Source organism: Protopterus annectens, chromosome 2.part1 (assembly GCF_019279795.1).
Source record: "Protopterus annectens isolate FY-2018-M chromosome 2.part1, PAN1.0, whole genome shotgun sequence".
Classification (NCBI taxonomy): Eukaryota; Metazoa; Chordata; order Ceratodontiformes; family Protopteridae; genus Protopterus; species Protopterus annectens.
In genome coordinates this window covers 345,441,858-345,450,395 of record NC_056729.1, presented here as the reverse complement: position 1 = coordinate 345,450,395, position 8,538 = coordinate 345,441,858, and the positions used below count along the sequence as shown (strand labels likewise).

General features: G+C 45.5%; 1 protein-coding gene across 1 annotated transcript in view; it reads right to left on the bottom strand.

Annotated features, from left to right (window-relative positions):
• Positions 1-8,538, bottom strand: part of DHX15 (DEAH-box helicase 15) — a 1,215,680-nt gene that overhangs the window by 1,056,955 nt on the left and 150,187 nt on the right. The window lies entirely within an intron of this gene.

The window sequence follows — 8,538 nt, the reverse complement described above, 5'->3', positions numbered from 1 at the left end:
CTGATGTCGCACTTCACCCGACGTCATAGCTGCAGTTCAGCGGGTATAAAGGCATCAGCCAACGCCATTTTCCTCAGTGTTTCTTGCCCCAGATGTCAGGTGCCCTCTAGGAAGGCTAAATTTGGATAAATGCAAATGTTTCCAAACAATAGAGAGCAAAAATAGAAATAAACATGTATATACATATATACAAACAAATACACCATAATAGATTCCCCCAGCTAGCTACAAGATGGGCAAATACCCTAGGAGTACCACAGAGGGGAAGGAGGGTGGGTAATCCTGACTGCAGATGCATACCTCTCGGACATCTACATTTATGGTAGGTACAAAACTGTACTATGTCCTTCAAGGATGCATCTGCAGTCCTTACAAATGGGTAGAATACCATAGCCAAACTGGGGGAGGAGGCACTAAGGAGGTAGTAAGAGATTATGGTGTAGTTAAGATCCCTTGCAAAACAGCAGTGGCAAAACCTGCTCGGGATCTAGAGTACAAAGGTAGATTATAATGCTTGGCAAATGTATGCACGGAGCTCCAAGTAGCAGCCTCTAAAATGTCTTTGGTAGCCACTCCTCGTAAGAAAGCTGTAGTAGTGGCTGTAGCCCTTGTGGAATGAGGTCTGATGTTTTCCGGAGTTGTCTTTCCATGAAAAGAGTAACAAAATCTAATGCAATTTCCTATCCATTTTGAAATTGTTTGTTTTGAAATTGCTTTTCCTTCCACTCCTGTTGCATTTGCTACCAAAAGCTGGTCAGTTTTCCTATTGTTCTTGGTTCTGTCCAGGTAGTAGCGCAATTGCCTGTGTACATCCAAGGTATGCAGTAATCTTTCTCCCCTGCTCTGCGGGTTGGGGAAGAATGTTGGTAGGTGTATTGCTTGGTTTAATGATACCCTGGAAACCACCTTTGGCATAAAAGTAGGATTAGTTCTCATGGACACTCTATCCTGATGGAAAATAAGGAAGGGCTGTACTGCCATTAATGCCTGTAACTCCGAAACCCTTCTAGCTGAAGTGATTGCAAGCAGGAATGCAGTTTTCCAAGATAAGTACTGTAATTCCGCTGTTGCTGCTCGTTCAAAAGGGGGAAGTGTCAACTTTTCTAATACAAAGTTCAAGTCCCATGTAGGCAATGGTGGTTTCCTTGGTGGCTTTACATTTTTAATTCCTCTGAGAAACTGCCTGAGCAGAGGTTGAGAAAAGACTGGAGGATCCGTGTTGTATTCTGCTGAAATAGCTGATGCATGAATCTTAATGGAGGAGTAAGATAGACCATTGTGAAAAAGCTCTGCTAAGTATTCCAGGATGTTAACTATGTTTGCCAAAGATGCATCCACTCCTTTTGTTGCACTCCAAATGAGGTATCTTTTCCATTTTGCTGAATAAGTTTTCCTTGTTGAGGGTCTGCGAGCCTCCAAGATAATGTCTTTAACCCTTTGAGATAAATATGGGTTATTTTGTCTTATGAAATGTTCCAAGCAGCTAGCTGCAGTGTTTTCAAGTTTGGATGCAGGATTTATTTTGAAGTTGTTCTGTGTTAGTAGAAGAGGTAGCAGGGGTAGAGGCCATGCCTGTTCCCGAGACATGCTCCACAGTAGCGGGTACCAATGTTGCCTCGGCCAGTCTGGAGCTATCAAGATGATCCTCGGGTGATCTTTGATCTTCAGTAGTACTTTGTGCATCAAAGGAAGAGGTGGGAATGCATAGGCTGTCAGGTTTTCCCAACTGAAGGATAGGGAGTCCACTTTCCAAGCAAGTGGGTGGTATGTTCTTGTGCAGAATTTTTTCAATTGGTGGTTGTGTGGGGATGCGAACAGGTCTATTTCTGGCAGTCCCCATTTCTTTGTGATGGTTTTGAAGATGTCTGGATGCAGCATCCATTCGTGGGCATCCGTGGTGGTTCTGCTTAAGATGTCTGCTAGTATATTTTCTTTTCCTGGCACAAATATGGCCTGGAGCTGAATGTTGAGGCTCAGGGCCACCTTCCAGAGGTCCATTGCCATCCGGCAGAGGATATGAATGTGTGCCTCCCTGTTTGTTGATGTACCACATAACTGTGGTGTTGTCCGTCCTTATGAGCAAATGACCCTGTTGAAGAAACGGTCTGAATGTCTGAATTGCCTGTTTTATTGCCAGCATCTCCTTTTGATTTATGTGCAGGCTCATCTGGTCTCGAGTCCATAATCCTTGTATGCACTTGTCCACCATGTGGGCCCCCCAACCGAGGACCGAGGCATCCGTGGTGATAGTCTGGCTTGGGTGAGGCCTGTGGAAGGGCAGTCCTTTAATTGACAGGCCTGGGCCCACCACAGGAATTCTTGCTTCAGGCATGGAATTATTGGAATTTGGGTTTCTAAGCTGTGCTTGTGCTGAGACCATAAATTCCTCAGGTACCATTGCAACTTCCTCATATGTAGTCTGGCATGTGGAATCAATATTATGCAGGATGCCATGTAACCCAGGGCTTGCAGGATTTTTCTTGCTGTAAGGTGGCCCTGCGCTGTTAATGCCATGAAATAGAGTGGTAGCTGCTTCTGTTTTTCTGCTGTGAGGAATGCCATCTGGTTTGATGTGTCCAGTTCTGCACCCAAGAAGGTTATCCTTTGGGATGGTATCAGCCTTGACTTTCTTAAATTGACTGTGTATCCCAAGGCTTGCAGCAGGTAAATAACCTTTTTTAAATCTTTTGTTAATTTGTACTTGTTGTCCGCTTGTAACAGGCAGTCGTCCAGGTATGGATAAATTTGAATTCCCTGAAGCCTGCAATGAGCAATTACTGATGCCAGGCATTTCGTGAATACTCTGGGCGCAGTAGATAAGCCAAAAGGCAATGCTGAGAATTGATAATGCTCTGATCCTGCAAGAAATCTGAGATATCTTCTGCAATTTGGTTGTATGGGGACGTGCAGGTATGCCTCCTTGAGATCCAGAGTCACCAGCCAAGACTCCTTGCCCAGCATGGGAAGAAGTTGCTGTAGGGTCAGCATCTTGAATTCTGGAACAATGAGATATGTGTTTAGTGCGGACAGGTCGAGGATAGGTCTCCATTGTTTTTCCTTTCTTGGAACCAGGAAAAGTCTTGAATAAAATCCTTGTCCTTGTTCCAAAGCCGGTACCTTTTCTATAGCTCTCATCCTTAGTAAATGATCTATTTGCTGTAGAGCGTTTATTCTTTGGTTTGGAGGTAGGTTTGGCATTCCTCTCTTCCTTGGAAGAGTATGGAAGTGAAACCTGTAGCCTTTGTCTATTGTCTGTAAAATCCATTTGTCTCCTGTAATGTAATGCCAATTTACTGAAAATAAGGCTAGCTTTCCGGCTAAGGGTGCTTCCAGTTGTTCCCTGGTAGGCGGTTTCAGAGCCAAGTCACTGTGATTGTCCTGTGGAAGTGGTAGTGGCTGGATCTGTGGCCGTACTTCTCTGGCTGTTAGGCTGCCACTGACGCCCCCTGTAGGCACCTCTGGGTTGACCTCTGCCTCTTGGGCGTCTGTTTCTGTGTGTTCTGGTGGTGTCTGGAAAGGACCAATTCTTGGAAGGCCAGTTCCTACTAAACCTCGGAGGCTGGACCTGTAAGAAATCCTTGACTGTCTGGACAGATTTAGCTTTTTCTTCCACCTTCTTTAACACTTGCTGTGCAGGGGAACCAAACAAACAGTGTTTTTCCATGGGAGCATCCAGAAGCTTGGACTTTACATGGTCTGGTAAGGATTGCTCTTTTAACCATGCATGCCTTCTGATCACTGTACCAGTCATACCTGATCTAAAGGAGGCCTCCAGTGCATCATAGCCGCATTTTAAGGAATGATTACTGACCTGCTGAGTGTTATGCACCAAATCCTGAAGGGACTTACGGTCTAAAGGCTCAGTGGAGGACAGTTTTTTAGTTAGTTGATCTAACAGAAATTCCTGATACTGAATCATGTGGAATTGACAGTTTAAGGCCCTAGCCGATAGAGTAGCAGAAGTATAAACTTTTTTACCCCATCTCTCTAATGCCCTTGATTCTCTTTCAGAGGGGAGGGGGTTCTTGGAAGATGCAGCTGCTACAGCTTTTGGGCCCTGTGAAATAGTCTCAGGATCTGCAATAGGAGCCTTATACAAATGATAATGTGTGTCCGGAACCCTGTAGTATCTGTCGGGCTTAGCAGGGGCCGGAGGAAGTGAGTCAGGGGCAGTACAAGCATCATTAAAAGCATCATCCACAACTGTAAGTACAGGAGGAATAGCTAAAGGCCTATGTTGTGGTAAATGTAAAAAGGTCCTAAGCCTTTTTCTAGAGTCTGAAAAATCCTGGCCCTGCCATTGAAATTGTTCCCTCATAGCATGCAAGGTTTCCCCAAAAGAAAATTCCTCAGGAGGAGAGGCAGAGGGTATGGAATCCTCTGCATCAGAGTCCTCATATGGAGAATAAGGGCCTTCTGGAGGATCAGTATTTTCGGAATCATCAGAGAAGTAATCTGAAGAAACTGGCTCAGGGGGCTCTGCTCTAGGCCTCTTCTCTGGAGGAAGGTGAGAGGTCCTGTCAGGGTGGGATTGGGCTCCCCTGATTAAAGAAATGAGATCCTCTGCTAGACTAAGCATTTGAGTACTGGAGCTAGGCCTGTGAGAGGGGGATTTAGCAGGCACGGCCTTTGAAGATTTAGCTGCTTTAGCCCTGGCAAAAGCCTTAATTGACATGGAAGCAGGGGGCCTAGCAGCTCCACGTGCAGGAGTAGATATATCTAAGGGTATAGTATCTGATAAATCCTGTGGAACTGTAAGAGCAGGAATTTCCGTAGCAGATTCAGCCATGCTGGATGAGGCCTCGGTAGTAGGAGGCATGCTTTCGGGTGAAGGAAGAACAGCGGACTCTGTTTCAGCCGAAACAGAGACACTCGCTGGTTTAACCGCAGTTTCGGCGAAACCGGACCGTGAGTGTCGGTCCTTTTCCTTACGTTTTTTAGCTAAATGTGAGGTCGGAGTCTCAGACGGCATGATATAGGCAAAAGCGGGCGAAAAACTCCTCTGCAAACTCCGACCGACGTCTAAGAGTCCGTCGGTTGAAGGAAGCACAGGCTAGACAAGCTGCTACGTCGTGGTCTGGGCCTAAACAAGGTAGGCAGTAAGAGTGGAAATCTTTATGAGGTATTTGTTTCCCACAAGTTAAACAGTTATTCACTTTTTCTGACATAGGCTGAGGCAAGAAAGAGTCCCCAACGGGGTACTTAGCTTTTTAGAAGTCTTCGGTAGTAGTAATCTCTGGTTCTGACCGACCGGCACTTGCGAACCGCTTCTGCTTCGGGCGCCACGCGGCAAGAAAGACAGAGGAAAATGGCGTCGGCTGATGCCTTTATACTCGCTGAACTGCAGCTATGACGTCGGGTGAAGTGCGACATTAGCAGAGGCCAGACCCAGACTTTGGAATACGGCCGAAGGGCTGCCTGAGGCCAGGACAACCCATTTGTAAGGACTGCAGATGCATCCTTGAAGGACATCAGATGGTGCATGTAGCCTGCTTTGAAGCGTAGGTATCCTCTGCAAGATTCCCTGAATGGGATGTGCAGGTAGGCTTCCTTTAAATACAGTGTTACCAACCAGGCATCCTTGCCTAGCATAGGAAGCAACTGGTGAAGAGTTAGCATCTTGAATTTTGGGATCACCAAAAAGGTATTTAGGATAGAAAGGTCCAGGATAGGACGCCATGAGTTGTCTTCTGGGTACCAGGAAAAGTCTAGAGTAGAAACCTTGTCCCTTTTCCTCTTCTGGTACAGTTTGAATAGTCCTTATGCTTACGAGAGAGAGTACTTGCTTTTGAGCCTCTGCCAAATGATTTGGGGGTAGATCTGGCCAACCGTTTGGGGTTAACGTGTGGAAGTGAAATCTGTAAACTTAGGAAACTATGTTTAAAACCCATTTGTCCTGGGTAATGAGTTCCCAGTTTTTTGCTTGCAGAGCAATCTTTCCCCCTAAATGAGCAGTCAGTTGAGAAGTGCTCGGAAGTTTTAAAGTTAAGCCATTGAGACAGCTTACCATGGGGGGGGGGCTTACTACTCCCTGATTTGGAAGTGGGACCCCTCCCACTGCTTAGCCCTGTGCATACACTGTGACTGAAGCCTGTGTGTTCTGCTGGTTCTGAGTTTGGACTGAGAAAGCCTGGAACAGGCAGGAAAGGACCAATTATTTGAGGGCCAATGCATACTAAAATCTGCACTTGTAAGAAATCTTTAACAGTTTGCATTGATTTAGCTTTTTCCTCCATCTTTTTAAGAACAACTTCTGCTTTGTTGCCAAACAGGTGGTCCTGATTTAAGGGAGCATCCAGCAATTTAGTTTTAACATGATCTGGCAAAGACTGCTCCTTAAGCCAAGCATGCCTTCTAAGTACAGACCCAGTGACAGCAGCCCTGCAAGATGCCTCTAGTGAATCAAAACCACATTGCAAAGTGCATTTTCAAACTTGTTCTGCAGGATGCATTAAATCCTGCAAATCCTTATTTTCAGCACAATCAGCAATCAACATAATTTTCTGTTTAAGCAATCCAGTAATATGCTGCTGATACTTTAACATATGAAACTGGCAATTTAAGGCCCTGATGGCCAAGGCTGCAGAAGTGTATACCTTCTTACCCCCATCTATCCAGGGCCCTGAAATCTCCAGAGGGGATAACATTTTTGGCAGTAGTAGCCTTAATGCCCCTGGGTCCCTGTGAAATGGTCTCAGGATCTGCCGTACGATTTTTAAAAAGGAACTTGTGAGAATCAGGAACCCTATAATACCTATCAGGTTTTCTAGGAGTAGGAGGTAAAGAGTCAGGGGCCAAGCTAAATTCCGAAAAGGCATAGTCAACAATCTCCAGCACAGGAGGGATAGCTAAAGGCCTGTATTGGGGCAGGAGTAAGCAATCTCAAAGCCTTTTTTTAGAATCAGAGCAATCGTGGCTTTCCCAGTGAAAATGCTCCATAACAGTATGCAAGGTTTTGCCAAAAGAAAAATCCTCTGGGGGAGAAGCAGAGGGAATAGAGTCCTCTGCATCAGAATCCTCATAGGTAGAGATAAGGGTAGATCCTGGTCATCAGAGGAGACAGAAATTACAGAATCCCGGTCAGAAGTATCATAAGCAAATTCAGTCCTAGATCTCTTGGGGGGGTGGCTTCCCATGATTAAAATAAAAAGGTCTTCAGCCATTCTTATTTGTTTTTTTAGGCACAGAGACCTGACCATGCGGTCTGGGTGTCTTTCCTAGGCATGGTTCGAATTTTAGGTCTTGAAGACTACGACTATGTCGGTTTAACATGCAAGTCAGTAGGCCTGAATACACCCTCAGAAGCCGGTGCCTGCACAGCGGCTCCGGATCCATCCAAGGTAGAGACATCTGCAGGTTCCATAGTTGAAGCATCTCGCGGCATACCTGACTCCGAATGGGTCTTAGTAGAGGCCTGCGAATCTGAAGTAGTGGGTATCAGGGGCTGCGAAAGCACCTCACTGAGTACCGGCGAACTGGCGACTAGCGCAGGAGAAGCATCGTTGGCAGCTTTGGACCTAGGCAGCCTGTCTGTTTATCTTTGCGTTTTACCGGAATGTTGGTAGTCAGAGGTGGCTTACCGAAGACATATCTGGATAATTGAACAGAGCACCAAAATATTTAGAAGCGAAAATATACAGACGACGAATAGTTTGTGGTTTAAATATGGCACAAAACAGACAACGAGGTACGTCGTGGTCAGGGCATAGGCAAGGAATACAACAGTATGAATGAAAATCTTTGAGGTATTTGCTTTCCACAAGAAATACAATTATTGACTTTTACTGACATCGGTTTAGAGCAAGAAAAAGTTTCCCCAACAGGGGTACTTAGCTTTAGTTGAAGACTTCGGTTCTAAAACGAAAATTTCAGGAGTCGGCCGACCGGCACTTGCCGTGGTCAGGGCATAGGCAAGGAATACAACAGTACGAATGAAAATCTTTGAGGTATTTGCTTTCCACAAGAAATACAATTATTGACTTTTACTGACATCGGTTTAGAGCAAGAAAAAGTTTCCCCAACGGGGGTACTTAGCTTTAGTTGAAGACTTCGGTTCTAAAACGAAAATTTCAGGAGTCGGCCGACCGGCACTTGCAAACTGCTTCTGCTTCAGGCAGAGCAAGAAAGACTGATGTAATAGCGTCGGTTGCATGTTTTATACCCCTGACGACCTGACGTCACAAAAGATGAGACGGCAACCGACGCAGGACCCAAGACATTGATAAATCAGGCCGACTGAGGGCTACTGCAAGCAGACAACCCAAATGGGATGACTGCAACAGTGAAACATGAACATCTTCCTCTACTCTTTTTGATAAGTGCCATGTTAAGTTTTAAATCCACCTGAGCTGTCACCAACTCAGGCAGTTGGGGGCCACAGTTTAACATCTCATCTGAAAGACAAATACTATGTTCTTTAGCGGATTCTGTACCTCTACGCTCAAAACAACTAGTCACCTGGGCTACAGGATTCTGGTTTGTGATGTTTGAGAGTTACATTTTTAAGATGAGAGATGGGAACCCAAAGCAAAGGAGCTC